Source organism: Dermacentor andersoni, chromosome 2, assembly GCF_023375885.2.
Source record: "Dermacentor andersoni chromosome 2, qqDerAnde1_hic_scaffold, whole genome shotgun sequence".
NCBI classification, from domain to species: Eukaryota; Metazoa; Arthropoda; class Arachnida; order Ixodida; family Ixodidae; genus Dermacentor; species Dermacentor andersoni.
Window position 1 is genome coordinate 86,393,077 of NC_092815.1, and position 16,640 is coordinate 86,409,716.

Consider the following 16,640-nt stretch of genomic DNA (forward strand, 5'->3'; position numbering starts at 1 on the left):
GGAAACTATTGCGTCCATATGGACCGGCGCACAGCATGGCGTGGTTCGGTGGGATGTGGTGCGGTGTGCCGTTGCGAACATGCACTATACACCCGTTTTAAGATTGTGACTAGTATAACTCCAACCAATCTGTTTTGCTGGCAGCCATTTCATGCTTACATCTCCTCTAGATTACGGGAGAGACAGCATTTTTTTTTATTGATCTTTATTCCTCTCTCTATTTCAGCCTCTCTCCTATACGATGGGCATTGCGCAGTAAGGCACTGATCACACTTAGCTTAAGAACCCTAATTAGTATTCGCGCTCTGATTTCCATTCAGCTTGGACCCCAAGACCTGCGAATCGATGCCTCAGCTCAAAGCCGCCTGTCTGACGTGTCGAGTCAGAAAATTTCAGTCAGCGAAATTAAAAAAAGAGCCGCACGTTTTACACGCATATCCACAGTCGTTTTTCGAGAAACCCGCCACTTGAATTCTTCGGAGGTACAAGTGTAACACTCCGCTTCGGACACAGTTGAAGAAGTGTGCGTGCGTTCGTGTGCGTGTGTGCATGCCATGATGTGTATGTGTGCATGCACGTGTCCGTGCATGTATGTGTGTTTGTGGGGATACTGAGAAAGGGAATGCGCGCCCGATCTGACACTTCTCGGGCTGTGATGAACGCCGCGGCAGAGATATTTCGTAGTAATTCTATAACACCCTACAGAGTTCCTTATGCCGCCTTACAAAGTCCCAGGAGGCAGCCGCTTTCGGGTGTCGCGAAAATCGAAATGCAGCTTCCGTGTTAGTCGGGGGTTGAACTTACAACTCCGCTTTTGCAAGCACTTGCGCCATAATTGTGGAGACGCTGGCGCGGGTTGCTGCAGTGAAACTGAGTCGCCGCTGCGTCACTTCACTGCGAGCATACGTCAAGCGGTATGTCTATTTACGACGAGGGGCAGGAGTGGACCCTCAGCTCTCCATCCATCGTGAGAAGAAAATCCTAGCGGATGAAGAGATAACGCCATGGCCCTGCGCTGCAAATTAACGTCCGTTGCCGTGCAAGGGATTAGCGCTGCGGGGCTTTCCTTCCGTTCCGAAACCAGGGAAAAGGAGCTTTGTCGTCCAAAGCGAGTGCCGCGACTATCAATTCGTGTAACACAGAGTGCAAGCAGCAGAGACGTCCCCGACGAACTAGAACGCAACTACGACGCCGGGAAATTCGTCTCACAAGCACTATGCGGTGCAGCGAACGCCAGGGCTCGTGTAAGGCAATCAGTAACAAGAGCTGGCTGCGAGTTCCAAAACGAGAGAGGATGGTTTGCCCAATGGGCGCCATTAATCCTCATGTGAAGCTTCTGTGCAGCCGGCGTGTGCGCGGAGACACAGTGGAGGATGCGGGGCACAGTGGAGGATCCCTTCGTCCGATTCTCTTTACTGGTTGGCTTACGCGACCCACGTAGCTTCTGCTGCACTCCGGGGAGGTGGAGTAGAGAAACGACGTCATGAAAACTAAGAGATCTTAGTGCCGGATAAAAGGACACCGAACCGAATTGCGCCGCCCCGTCGAGAAGGCGGAGCTACTATGCGGAGCAGAAGGAAGCGCAGACACATCGCCGCCATGTGCGCGCAACATGCAGCGTCGGAGCGCGCAGTAGGACACATACACGCGCTGTACGCTTGTCTCGCGAAATGCGCGCAGTGCTGCGGAAGCTACGAGACGCGCCGAGGTTGCAGTCACTAATGCGTGTTGTCCTAAACATGGCGGCCGTTGTGTCTCCCATCGCTTTCGAAAGGCTACCTGTAGCACGACAAAGCACGGTCTTCGAGATGGGTTTCCCTTGCTCTGGGGGAGCCGTGGGTGGGTGTCATGCTGAAGGGTGCGATGTGGACACCACCTATCCACAGACTGTGGGGATCGCGCACATCTTGCAGACTGTACGTCGCATACTGATGGGCTTGATCATTCGTCTATGGACAGTATAAATGCAGACTGTCTATAGACCATCTATAGACAATCCATATAGACAATAGTCGATGATGTGTACAGTATCTCTATTTTGTTTTCCTTCCCCACGGAAAGAAAACGTGAGAGGGCACAAGCTCGAGCCGACCTCTCTGACTTTCGGTTAATAAATTCTACTACTACGACTACATAGTTAATTTTGCACGGGTGTATCGACTTTGTAGTTACACGTCTATCGGTATATAAACTAAGGGTGACCAAACTGCGGTTCGTGAGCCGAACGCTGCTCCTCTTGGCTCCACTTGCGGCTAGCCTCTTTAGTTCGCTCGAGCATTCAGTTTCCGCTCCAACCTAAGTAACGCGTAATGTTGTGCTTAATTTTGCCTAACTACGTGGCTTTCGCGACCGTACTCATCGGGCGTTCTCGAAAAACTAGACCAGCGTAGTGTTTCTAAAAGCCAAGAGGCAGCACTTGACGCTCCGAAGATTTTCCTCGGCTATTCGACAGTATACGCACGGCGAGAACTTTCGTTAGCTATTTTGAACGCGCGTTTGTCTGCCATTCTGTGAGGCGTGCCCCAGCCACAGCTTTCACCGATGCTGCACCGTATTAAAGAAACATTGCACGGACGCACGCGGGTTTCAGTCTGCGCCGCGTCCGTCGACACCCGTGCAACGCTGCACGCCGGCGATTGTTTGCGCGCCGCCGCCGCCGTCGCAGGTGGTCGCGGCGGTAACAAATCGGCCCGCCCGTAGCGAGCAAGCTCGGGTCCCCCTCCCTTCTTCCCATTGTCCGCTTGACGTCGGATGACGTGCATCGCTTGGATGTCCCGAAATATATCTATCTATATATATACACGGCGCGAATCGAGCTTTTGATGCCGGCGTCGGGGATACGCAGGACGATGCGGGTGATCGCAAGGCGTCGCGGAATTAAGTTGGAAACATATGTGTGTCGAAACCATTCAGATCCTGTCGGACAGCGCGTCGGAAACACGCCTGCTCTGCCAGTTGGAAACTTGTCGGATGCGGGTTGTTGGTACGACTAGCCGTGTGTACTGACTGCATCGGATCGGATGGCTTGCATACGAGCACACGCATTTCGGGCTTCTGGCGGATACGTTGGAACCGCTCTATTACCGGAGCAGCTTGCTCAGAACTCGGGAGGTGTGGGCAGTGCGAGTCAGTGAAATCCGCCAATTTCTCATGAGGCATGTATTTGTTTTAGTGAATTGACGGTGCACAAATTACTTTTCGTGTAGATGCGTCCTTCTTGTGTAGGTCTCCAATTATGCCGACTCATTTTTCGGCACGTACCGTACATATTTAGCAACTCTTCTAGAGGCCAATTTATGCAAGTGATGAAAGAAAAGGTGCCTATGTTAAACGAAAACAGCAAAATCAAGGGATTGTGCTTGAGATATCGACACATTAGAATGAGTGATTTGAGCATTGGGGTGGGACCCATCGATTTTCGTTGGGCTTCAGTAAAAAACATTATCTATCATGCTTGGTTGTCGTTGTAGTCGTCGTTGTGGTCGTCGTTGTCGTCATCGTTGTCGTCGTTGTTGTCGTCGTCGTTGTCGTTGTCGTCGTCGTTGTCGTCGTCGTCGTCGTTGTCGTCGTCGTCGTCGTTGTCGTCATCGTCGTCGTCGTTGTTGTTGTTGTTGTTTCTCTTACACATAGCGAAATCACTATAAGCGTGACTGAGTTCAGGATATGAAATAATATTCTCTTTCATGGTCACTAACTTTACACTTCACACAAGGATACGTCTCAGTCACGTAAACAATCTCACCTTCAGAACACCGGCGACGACGGCTCTGGTCTATCGGTTATTCATTGCACCATATACATCTCCGAGATCACTGTAATCAGGCTCTCAAAACGGATTCATTTCCAAACATGTTCTGTGATTTGGGCCTATAAGACGAAACCCAAAGAAAAATACCCATACACAGCTGACGAGCCGTACACAGTAGGATTAATGGGCTAACAGCTGAACTTTATTATCGGCTGTGTATGCGTCTAGCTGTTTTTCATCTTTGTCGATCGCGTAACGCACTCACCCCCAGCACTTAGCCTTGTGACATGTGCCATGTGCCCTGCCAACCAGACGTTGCTCGCAACATTCAATTTAAATTCCCGTCCTTCCTTTAGAGCTATTAACTCCAAACATAAGCGTGATAGAAACGTCCGCACATCAGTGTTCATGTGACAGAGAGAGAGAGAGAAAGGGATAAATGAAATACGACAGCATGCTCCATCTGATGGGCGCAACCGATCATATTTGAGTGGTATGAACCGACGTTTTGAGAGATCTTGCCAGGAATTTTACGCTTCATACAGGCTCCACCCTTTCCTGATATACGATATATGTGATATATATCTATGTGATATATGTGATATATGTGATATATGTGATATATGTGATATATATATATGATATATGATATATGATCTGATATATGTGTATGTCTGTCCATTCTTCTGTGTACGTCGCTTAAGCGCTGTTGCATAGCTATGTTAGGTAATTCAGCTACTGGTTTACGCACGTGAACCTCGTGGATGCGTGCATACTGTGCCTAGAGACACCTGCAGTGAACATATCCAAATGTGCACAGGGCCACCCACTCCTACGGCAAATATATCATTAATACTCAAACACTCATAGCAGCCTTTAAGAATGAAAACCTGCAGATTATTCCTTCTTAAAAAATATCTGCATTAGGCATCATATTTGTCACACCTTCTTTCACAGACTAGCAAAAAATTTTCATTTCATATCGGATGGAATACTATTAGGTTGTCCTTCGTGAGAGTCAATGACCTTGCCCAAACAAAATGTGCAGAGCTCACTGCGTCGTTGCATCATCGTCCATTTCCCTTATCTGGTTAGCATATTTTTCTGTGGGACGGTAATAATTAAGCACCTATATCCTCATTTAATTAAATTATGCCGTATCGTCAGAGTGTTTTTCCCCGTTTAATTGGCTAGACAGCCAGCTACCATTTAATACACTTCTACGAAGTTATTTGTTCAACCCTGCGACTACCGCCGATTGGCTATTGCAAACAACCTACGATGTCTTCTCGCTCCCAGATATCAACACATAGATTATGTTGCGTTCTTATTACTTTTAGTTAAGTTCATATACTTTTTGACATACATTCAAATGAAAATCGTGAATCATAATGTCAAAGCACAAGTGACTGGCATGCGATCTAAAAAGTACCAACGTAATATCACGCTTAACCTGCGACTTGGAATGTTAGTTTAAACTCACACTTCGTAAAACCTTGTAATTTCTAATATCTTCTGTGGCTGCGCACAAGTGGAGAGAGAGAGAGAGAGAGAGAGAGAGACACGAAGAGAGACGAAGAGAGAAAGGTGGGGAGTGAGGTTAACGTAACCTGCACAGCATAGGTGATCGACGGTGTGCCCGAACGTTTATGTGTCAGGCACGAGGCTATTACTTCTTCGAAAGTGTCTTGTTTTTTGACGGACGTCTTCTGATCGCGTTAGCGATGACACGAGCAAGAAAGAAAGCTGCGAGCACAAAGGCACCGCGATCCAGTAAGCTATCGCGCCGCAGGGAGTAGAGGAGTGTGTCAACGTTGGGCCCCGCCGGCGCTGGCCCCTTTTCTTTCATTCCCCCACGGGGCAGACTCGGGTAAGCGCGCGACGAAAGTCTGCGTAACGCTTATTTTTATGCCGGCATCGATCGCGAGTGCGCGGCGGCGTCGCTGACGAGCACGCCACCGCCAGCGCCCGCGGACAAGCCAAGGCAACGGCGAAACGAGCCGCGGCCTCATCCTCCTTCCTCTCTCTTTTTTGTTGTTGTGCGCACCACCCACCACGCGACAGCTTGTTTTTGCGACCGCGCGCCAACCGTGCACTGGCGCTGTCGCGAGCGATGCAATGCGGCTAAGTCTCAAATAACGGTCAACGTGGACTCGGCGCCATTTGGTAATGTACTCGGGAAATTGCCAGACAGAGATGCCGCCGCCGCAGGCCTCGTGGAAATGGACGGCGCACGAAGGTCGTTCAGTCGCCTGATTGATTTGCCTAACCGTCACTCGAGCGCGTCCTGCACAATTCCCCACTGGCGCGACGTAGATGGGCGTTGGTTCGCTTCGCGTGCTTTCGTCTGTATCAGACGTGCACGCGTTTGTTTCGTATTCATCGGGGTCCCGGCAAAGTCCAAAGCGTTGCGCTTCGTCGCGTACCACTCACGGCTGATTACAAATGACGGCCTATCGCTGGGTTCAACTCGCTACTCGTGCTATAGTCTGTATAGGTTGCAAAGAAAGAGAAGGGAGCTAAATTTCTGTCGTGTGCGTTCGGAGATTTTGATTGTACTTACGAGCGTACCACATTGTAAGATTCAACGCCTCTTGATTTATGACATGAATGGACGAAACCGGTTCCTTGCCATATGTTTCTTCTTTAAGCGTAGTTCTATTTCACACGCCTCGATTGTCACCGTCATGGATGACAGATCGTTTTACCGTCGCATTCACTTACGCATATTTCTTGGAAGCACATGATTCACTTTTATTTTCCGAAGCTAAAACTTGGGCTGTAGATTTATCACACTGTGCATTAATTTCAGGCACCAGGTGTTCTTTTTTCAAAAGCTAAACACAGAAACTTTCGTTGCATTCCGTTTCTAATTTGACTTTTGGAAAGCGGCTGTCGTGAGTGGGAATCGAAGCCGAGACCTCGTTTAGCATCTTAAGGCCGCAGCCACTGAAACAGCATGGCTGGCGATAACAGACAACCCCGACCGCTACACTAAACTGCATAAAGCAGACACAAACGTGTCCTAGCAACACCTCCTTACGCGTCAAGCCGTTTCAGGGCGCGTGTCGTGCCTGCCATTCCTGAGTATCAAGTCGAGCAGTTCGGGAGAGAACGCGAGAACAAATGAAAAGAAAGATCGCACTGCCTGCTCCATTGCACGGTCTTGGAAATGCGATTCAGTGAGAGGCATTACGTGAACTGGGGCAGCGCGTCGCGCACGTAACCAAATTACTCGCGTCTCGCTGATCATATACGGGCGCTCGCTAAATTATGGAAATGCGCTTTTCCTCGCTCTTTCCCAAAATCATGCATATAGCACAGTGAGCCAATTAATGACGTCTGGATGGGTGCAGTGTCATCGATTCGCTTCTCCATGGCGCTTTGACAGTCCTTTCTTTTCTTCCGGGCACGTTAGTCGTAACCACTTTCTATTTCCTTCAAGAGTTGCCGACAAACAAGAAGACCAAATCGCCGCGACGTTAGGCTGCTAGCCGCTGGCGACGTCAGGCTGCTAGCCGTTAATGTCGCCATTAACGCTACTAACTGTCATTGTGGCGCTGTGGCTAATTCACTCTGCTTCTGAGTTTACTGGTTGCCGCATTTCTATAGAGACACAACGCGAAGACGTTCGTGTACTCAGGTTTAGATGCAGGCTAAATAATTGTCATGATGTGCGAGGATACTGTGGTCGTCGATCAGTCGAAGGAGACGACGACGACGACATCGAATGTTAAGGTAGTCAAAGGCAGTCAAAGTGGTCAAAACCAGTCAGAGTGCTTCAAGCGCGGCGTCTCTGATAGCCCAAGTGTTGTCTTACGGCGTTTAAGCGATTGGATTATATAGTTACCTAGAATATGATCCAGCAGTGCGAATGGTTCAAGACGAATGTGTCTCTACTGAAGCTCAACGTCACTGACCACCACTAGGGTGGAGAAATGGCGCTGCGGCGTCTCTTCATGGCCGAGGTTCTAGCAAACGATATTTCACTTCTCTATAGCATGCCTGCCGCGAAATCACACACACACACACACACACAAAATCACGAAGTACGGAGTTCGATACAGCTGAATGTAACGTGCAGTATGATTGATGATTTTTTTTTAGGTGAAGCACTTTCTTCTCTTTTTTTCTTTTTATATTTTTTTCTTCTTTTTTTCTTTTTTGTGGTGCGCGTCTGACGAAACACGGCAACTTTCTGTGTGCATTGAATGCGTTGAGTGCTTCATATACATGATAGGGTGCGTGATCTGCATCTCGCGTTCGTTTAACCGGAGATGTCCACACAGGCATTTCAGCTTGTGTTGTCACGTGCATCACTACAAAACTTGTTCCACCTCACACACACACAAAAAGATGTTCGCGGCGAAGTTGATGCACTTTTTTTTTCAGACCTCGATTCTCACGCACTTCCTTTTCGTAAATATCGAGCTTATTACGCGCGAAGCTCTCCATGCTGCAACGGCACGGCATGATTTCCATCGGACACCGCAAGTGTACTTCACGCTGCTGGCGTTGCCACGACACGTTGCTGAAATCTGGGCAGCGCCATTTGTATGAGCTACATGTGCATGCGCGGTGGCACGCTATGTTTAAGCGCGGCTATGTGCTCCAGCGACGGGTATGCTTGTGGGCTGTAATTTTCTGCACAGGCGAACCGGGCATACGAGGCCCAGAGCTGTTATTCACTAATGCTTTCTGGTCACGCAAGCATTAGCTTGTACGGGACAGTGCTTGAGGCCATGTTCGCTTCTTCCAGGGCAGCTGCCGAATTGTCGATATACTTTGTGCACCATCGCATTGTGACTTGTGTGTGCACATCGCTCGATGCTATGAGCGCCATTACAAGTCAGTAGAATGCTTCTTTCAGCCAAATGAAGCCAGTCTTACCAGAAGAAATACTGAGAAAAGGTTCATGCAAGAACAATTCTTAGAAAAATCATTATAGAGATGATGTCGTGTTTCTGTTGACTTTCTCTTGCCTCCAATATAGTATGTATTGAGATACAACTAAGAGCATGCATTATTTCTGTGAGGACGAAGACACATGCCTAAACCAATCTTTCAAGGAATGAACCAACGCAAGTGTGATGCGAACGCAAGGAAGAAATCACGGCGGAGTGACAAACACCTAATTAATTACTCTAATGACATTCTACAGTAGCAATTGGAAGCGTACATAATGCGCACTTTCTTTTTTTACTAGCGTGCATCACCTGTACCACCGTGTTCTTTATTCGCTGCACTCACGCGATGGTGCGACCTGGGCCGGTATATATATTTTGTAGCGATGCCTTTTTCGATTCTATGCATTTTCAGGCTTTTCGCGCTTGGCCACTGGTCAGAGCGACGGTCTGCCCACATTATCAACGCGATCAGGCGGCCGTGTGTGGTGGATGATAAGAATAGCATAGAATAAGGCATAAGGCATCGCTAAGAGATAGCGGCCCTGTTTCGCCGCACCCGTTAAACTGGCTCACGAGCTTATCTTACTCGCACGACAAGCCTATACACTATAGATCGAACGTACTGCGCTCCCTCACTCGCCAAGCGAGAAATCATAACTAACCCACCACACGCTATCTCACCGGCGGCCAAGACAGTTCCCGCTCGCGCAACCAGCCAGCACTTTGGCATGAGGACGCAAAACTTCTGCAGCGATGAATTAACGATTTCGCGTTGTTTTCTTGCCGCGTTGTCGATGACCTACGCGCACACCACACGCCTACGTCGCATATACTGCGTGCATCCTACGACACGCACAAACACGTGAGGAATGGGGACAAAAAGAAAGGTCGTTCGATCTGTTCGATTGCGCGGACCGAGAGCCCGCGCTTGGAAAGTACACAGGGCCAGCCCGAAACGGGTCGTCCGTCGTGCCACGCCGCCTCCCGCCGGCGCAGCGCGTGTGGCCCGAGAGGCCAGCGCGTGACGCTATAGCCAAGCGCCACCACCAATCGATGCACTGGCCCGCCAGCCATGCATAGTAGCCCGGGCGGCAGCGCGACGCGTCTCCCGGCCGCTGTACAGATGCCAGCTAAACACGTCGACCACCGTCCGGCTCTATAAGCTATAGCAGTCCCTCGACGCGAGCACAGACAAAGGAAGCCTAAAACGCTCGTGCCATTCTCCTCGACCCAGCCGCTCGACTTGCAGATGAGGCACGCGCGCGCGCCAGCGCGCGTTTTATACGGTCGGAACGCAAATGCTTTCGCTAAACTGATGCCATGCTGCCGCAGAGCTATGATAGCTGTTTCCGTTTCAGCGGGGCGCGAAAAAGCGAGGGAGTTCGAGAATCGATCTCGCCCTCGCGCGTGCAGCGAGCCGACGGAAACTGACCGCCTTCTTGGTTCGTTAAGAGGGGCGCGGATTTTTTTAAAAAAGCGGCGGCAGTTAAGACGGTCCGCGGAGAGCGCCGCGCTGACTTCGAGACGTAATCACGCCCGTGGGCTTCGCCGAGCGCGTCCGCGCGGTCGGGGCAAACTGCGGGGCCGAGCTGGGCCAACGAGCTTTTGGGATTGGCTTCACGGTGAAAGCAGCACACCTTGCAGTCGGAAAAAAAAGCTGCTTCGACTTCCGTATTGGGGGCGAGCTATAGGTGCGATGGAAACTGTCGGTAGCCTGCCCTCATCTCCTAAGAGGTGCTAAATTATTCTCGGTAAAGCAAGCGCATTGCCGCTACCTTGCATCTACGGTGCATAAGAATGCAAGAACGTATACGTTGCGGCGTGGCCACTAATGAAATTTTGCATATGCATTTCTCCTGCATCCCGACTATATACTGCAGGGTATATAATCCAAAGGTACAGACGCTTCGAGATAGCGCTCACGGAGCTCCGCTCCAATATTTGCCATTTCTCAGGCCAATAGATACGGCCAGGGAATTGCTTGTGCAAGCAATGGCAGCTCACGGTGGGTTTCACCTTAAGGAAGCCCTCCTTATTACGTCCATCAACAATGTGGAGAGGTCTGCAGGCGAATCTACGAGGTTCGTGCAATAGTGCCATGGCCGCGTTGCAGCGCACATCCGGTGCTCTTGACACCTTCGATATTGACACGCGTACTTATCTTTATCGGGCAACCACGTTTCGCCGCCTAACAAATGTAATCGCACAGCTCGGGACGCGCCTGCATGTATCCGAAGTTTCTGGAAAGTTATCGATGCTTCTACCCGGCTGTCTGTTGTCGCCGAACCTTGTGATATCTGATTTCATCGCGTGACGCGAATGGTGTAGAACTTTGTGGAAGGCACGCGGGTCCGAACGATCAGTCTGGAACATTCGACGACTGCTCTATAAAAGCCGACGCGCTTGACCCGCTGATCAGATTATTCGACGATCGCCGACTGTGTTCGCCGCTTTCGTTGTGCTATAAGTGTAGCCTGTTTTGTGGGCACAGGTTCGCCCAATAAAATCTAGTTTTGCCTTTCACAGTATTGCTACTGTGTTCTTAACGTCACCACCACGTGACAATATCATAGCCCACCAGTGTTGTTAGGCTTTTCCTCTTTCTTTCGCGTCTGTTGATAGTGTAATCTTTTTTTTTTTTGTACTCTAATATATATTTTTAAACGCATTTTCTAAGTAGACAGGGTTGCAAAGCTCATAAACCACTTGCGAGGTTGATTTCAAAATTGAATTAAATTCTGTGGTTTTACGTGCCAAAACCGCGACCCGATTACGAGGAACGCCGCAGTCCGCGCGGAACTCCAGGTTAGTTTTGACCACCTGTGAGTTTGTTTTTTTTTTTTTTAATGTGCACACAATGCATGGTACATGGGCGTTCTTGCATTTAGCCCTCACCGATATGCTCACGCCGCGGCCAGATATCGAACCTGCAACCTCGTGTCTAGCAGCGCAACGCCATAGTCGCTAAGCCGCGACGTTGATTTCAGCCACGACCGTGCTTTCACAGAGGAAGAGATCTTGGGTCCATGGGCTCGTGCGTCTGCTATGTGCAAGGCCACAAAGGCGCTGTGTGTTTCTTGAAATGCGCCAGCCTGTATGACCACCTGTGACCGACTCAGCGGTGCACGCTTCTGTGCGCAACAGTGGAGACTGTGACTTTCTTTCTTCCTTACCCAGTGCAGGGTAGCCTACCGCGCTCATCCTGGTTAACCTCCCTACCTTTCCCTTATGACTTAGCTCTCTCTTTCTCTCTCTCTCTCTCTATCTCTCTCAGCCACTCGCAATTGAAGATGCCACCAACAAATGACAATGCTGAGCACGGCAGCATCTATCAAGATACTGGGGTGATTGGTCTTTGTAACGATGAATAGTCATTAAGCGTCGTCAAGGAGACTTTAGGCAAGCTCTCGCAAAATCGGGCAAGTTCACCCAACCACTCTTCGCGTTTGGCGAGGTTTTGTGAGATCTGTTCAGCCGACGCATATCAACTGAGGAATTACTAGCACCATATGATGCTCGAATAAGGTACCGCTGCTGGCGATCGCGTGGCAAACGCAAATAGACGTAGTGGTGTCCAGGCAGGAAAGCAGTAAGGAATCCTTTAAGATTTATGTAACACGTCAACGACGCCGCACCGGGTAGGATGCTGTATTACGAGTTCTGCATGGCAACTTTCATTCCGAATGCACAATGCACTCACGCCACTCATCCCTCCCTCTACACGAACCGTCATTTTTCATTGCGACTACTCTCCCAATAAATCGACCTCATAGCTGCACACGTCACGTAAATCACAGATTGGATTCTCCGGCGTTTCTTGTGGTACGCTTCTGTCTCCTTTAACCGAACCGCCAGCACCTCGCACCCGACAGAGAGTACAGAGAGAGATTCTTAACTGCGCGACATTTTCCCGAACCGAAGGAGTGACCCACAGGAAGCGGCGCTCAAAATCGATAGAATTTTCGGAATCTAATAATACTTGCACTATACCTACTACTTTTGTGATATTAGGCGGTTTTCAGATTCCTTTCAAGCACGGGTTACAGTGTACTATGTTACTGAGACGCGAAGGCAGCTAAAAGGCAGAATCGCTTTACAAGTCGCTTCTTCTTACTTACTGGTATGTTGTGAACGCGAAAAACAATTTCCTTTTTTTTTTTTAACATCCCGGTTAGGTGCCACAAGCCTGACCTACCCCTACTTGGACAACGGGTCCATCCCTTTACGCTTGATATGGTTAGAATTGCTTTTTATTCACATAAATAGAGATATGAAAATCCAACAATGTGTAGTGCGTTGCCATGTCTGTTCTTCATCCTACATTTTCATAACATTTTGTCGTATTCGAAACACACGTCATGGCAACTTTCTGTCGGCTGGTACGACACAACGGCTTACGTCACAGTTCTCTCGAAAAGTGATGGCACGAATGTAACTAAAGCACCTCCATACATTTCCTCAGTTATAAGACTTCATATATTCAGTATGAATAATTTACGTAATCTTTCGGAAGTGAACTTTGAAAAGGATTTATACCAATCTTTAAATATGATATTATGTGGTTTTTCAGATTCCTTTCAAGCACGGGTTATAGTGTAATATGTTACCGAGACGCGATGGCAGCTAAAAGGCAGAATCGCTTTACAAGTCGGTTCTTATTGTTGACTGGTATGTTATGCACGCGAAAAACAATTTTCTTTTTTTTTTAACATCCCGGTTAGGTGCCACAAGCCTGATCTACCCGTGCTTGGACAACGGGTCCATCCCCTCACGTTTGATATGGTTAGAACTGCTTTTTGATCGCATAAGCAGAGATATGAAAATCCAACAATGTGTAGTGCGTTGCCATGTCTGTGCTTCATTCTACATTTTCATAACATTTTGCCGTATTCGAAACACACGTCATGGTAACTTTTTGTCGGCTGGTACGACACAGCGGCTTACATCACAGTCATATAAATTTTATCAAAAAGTGATGGCTCGAATATAACTACAGCACCTCCATGCATTTCCGCAGTTATATGACTTCATATATACAGTATAAATAATTTACGTAATCATTTGGAAGTTAAATTTGAAAAGGATTTATACCAATGTTTAAATAATGTAAGAGAGGTCTCAGGAAGACGTGAGAAAAGCCAACGAACTTTTTCTCCCACCACGTTACCCAGAAACATCGTCAGCACGGTCCTTCTAGTAGAGGACAAAAAGAAAAGAAACAGCTTCGGCTTCTGTTTCTTTTCTTTTTATTTTAACATAGCAAAGCCTCAGCCAGAATCTTGAAGACGCCAGCTTCGCCTCACAAACTGCGCCCATAAGAAAATTACCGCGCGAATAGCTTTTATTTCGATATGTACGTTTCTCGGCTCCCAAATTTACCGCTCCCCTGTGCCTCGTGTGCTGCATCTCACGGCAGCCGGGCGACGTGTGTGCGGTATACGTGAGCTTCCTTCCATCCTTATCCACCAGTTTCTACCAACACCCTCGGGCACAGACACCGCCGGCTTGCCATGCGGGACCGGCAGCGTAAGCTTGCAGTCAGCGATGAACGTACACAAGGAGCATCGCATACAGGTAGGTACCCGGCGACGATGCACATGCTAGGAATACACACCTGCAGCACATCGCCCGCATCCTAAGTAATCAGACATTATGCGCAAAGAAGACAGTCAGCAGTTTTTTTTTGTTATTATTATTGCCGTTTTTATATGGTCTAAAGCCCTTTTTGTAGCTGCGCGTTTTCATAATACCGACAGTCTTCCGATCCTCAGCAAATAATCACAGCGCGGGCTTGCTTTTTTTTTCCTCTTCTCTTTTTGCGAAAGCAGAAAGACACGGGCACGTCGACATATGAGCGCCGTTGGTCAACATAGCAAGCGAAGCGTAGTGTCAGCCCTTATTTTCCCCTGTCCTCGCCTGGAGAAGCCAGCGACGCTTTCCCACGCACTGAGCGAATTCGCTACGATTTACTCGCTCGCCCAAAAAGTCAGAGACAATGCAACCACGTGCTCAGCACTGGCAGTTCTCGATAAGCCGAATTACTCTATATTTGACTACGGCGAAGCGCATTAGGCTAGTGCTATAGAAATTACGCCGTACCAGCTGCTGAGAGGCGTCCGCGAGCATGTACATACGCCGGTGACAGTGGACAATGCGCCCTCAGTTGCATTCGTTTGCAGCGTTAAATCGCTTCCGCACTCGTTAGTCCCCGCCTCTGTGAATCAGCACTGCGACCCACTCGAATATATCCCCAGGTCAGTGATCAGCGAGGGCGTCCAAGCATTCGTTTGTTCAGCGTCCGTTTGTTCCGTGCCTGACTGTGCTGCTCGTACAGAAGTGAGCTATATAGTGTGCCAGCAACAACCTGCCTCGCTGTGCACGCGTGCAAACTCTCCGGCAGTGCGCTGGGACGGCATTCCACGTTTCGTCGGGATCATCGTCGGGCTGTTTTACGTCCGCTGCAGGACGCAGGCCTCTCCTAACGTTCTGCGATCCCTCTCTCTCCCTTACTCTCTCCCTTTCTTCCTCTTTCTATTCCCCTTTCCCCCACCCCCAGTGTAGGGTAGCAAGCCGGATGCTGTTCTGGTTGACCTCCCTGCATTTCCTACCCTTGTTTTCTCTCTCTCTCTCTCTCTGCGATCCCGCATCTGCCTTGTGTCAATCTCTAAAAAACCAAAGGTGTTAAAGAGTTCTAAAGGCTACAACCAAATGTGGAGTTGACGCAAATCACATATGCGACGCTTTCTTCTTTTAGAGTGCGTGTACTCTACCAGGGGTAGCGTATACAGGTACTCTGCCACTTCCAGATAGACTAGCCGTGGAGTAACTTAGCTCTGCCGTGCAGGAAGGGGGTAGGTATATTGCATCTATATATATAGTTAGAGTAACTGCCGTAGAGCTGTTGCAGCTGGTTACAATAGCTGCAGTAGGCCCGATTTTACTCAACTGCAGCTAGTTGAGGCAGCTCGGCCAACTCTGCTTGTAAGATGGAATTATACCAGAAAATTTGTTCCAGAAATTACCAGAGCAGGAACATCCAATTTCGAAGGAATGTAGTTTTGCTTACGTACATGGCGGCGCAGCCAACCCATCCTGCAAATTCCTTTATCTCTTTAGAGCACCTAATTATATATCGTACTCAACTGCATTTCGCTTTTCTCGTAACAAATCACGTTACTCTCTAATAAACCATCAGTCAATGGCTTTACGCCATTGTGATACCTGACCAAGTCCACTTCCCTCTCTTCGAACACCATCCCGGCGCCGTGGGCGACGGCGTCCGCATTTTCATGGAGCGAAGTACAAAAAAAAAAAAAACGCTCGTCCATTTAGATTTAGGTGTACGTTAGGAAAAACCACAGATGGTCAAAATTAATCCTGAGTCCTCCAAAACGGCCGAGCCTCATAATCAGATTGTGGATTTGGCACGTAAAATGCCAGAATTCATTTAAATTTCTTTATATCAGAGCAAAGAAGCGATAAACGCTCAATCCCACTAGCAGGAAACCGCGATATCGTAGCATGTCAGATGTGCCGATGTCTGTGATTGATGTCTGCGAAGAAAGCAATAGAAAGAAGAAGGAAAAAAAATATGCCATAGTTAGTGCGGGCAGTGTGTTGATAGTGTGTTCCCGAGCGCGTCAAAAATGCGCGCCCGTAGCGACGTATACGGAACATCATTCTTCATTCCGCCGCCATGAGCGTCAGGGCTGATCTTGAACACACACGCAAATACCCGAGGAAGTTGACGGGAGAACGGCCACCGGCGTAGCTCAACGGTATAGAGCATAGCACGCGTTAAACGGGGGATGTGAGCTCGGATCCAACCTGTGGCAAGTTGTTTTTTCCGTCCAGTTTCGCCTAAAAAAAGATTTAATTAGGTTCTGGGGGTTTTTCGCCAGTTTTATTTACCATTACCACATTAATATATTTCAATTTCTTTTAAGTAGGCAATTTCCCCTACGCTTTTGTTTTGATTAATCCTG

At 48.7% G+C, this 16,640-nt stretch overlaps 1 protein-coding gene across 15 annotated transcripts in view; it reads right to left on the reverse strand.

Moving 5' to 3' along the window:
* The window catches only part of sei (potassium voltage-gated channel seizure), a 343,569-nt gene that overhangs the window by 321,080 nt on the left and 5,849 nt on the right, over positions 1 to 16,640 (reverse strand). The gene's annotated exons all lie outside the window — the stretch shown is intronic.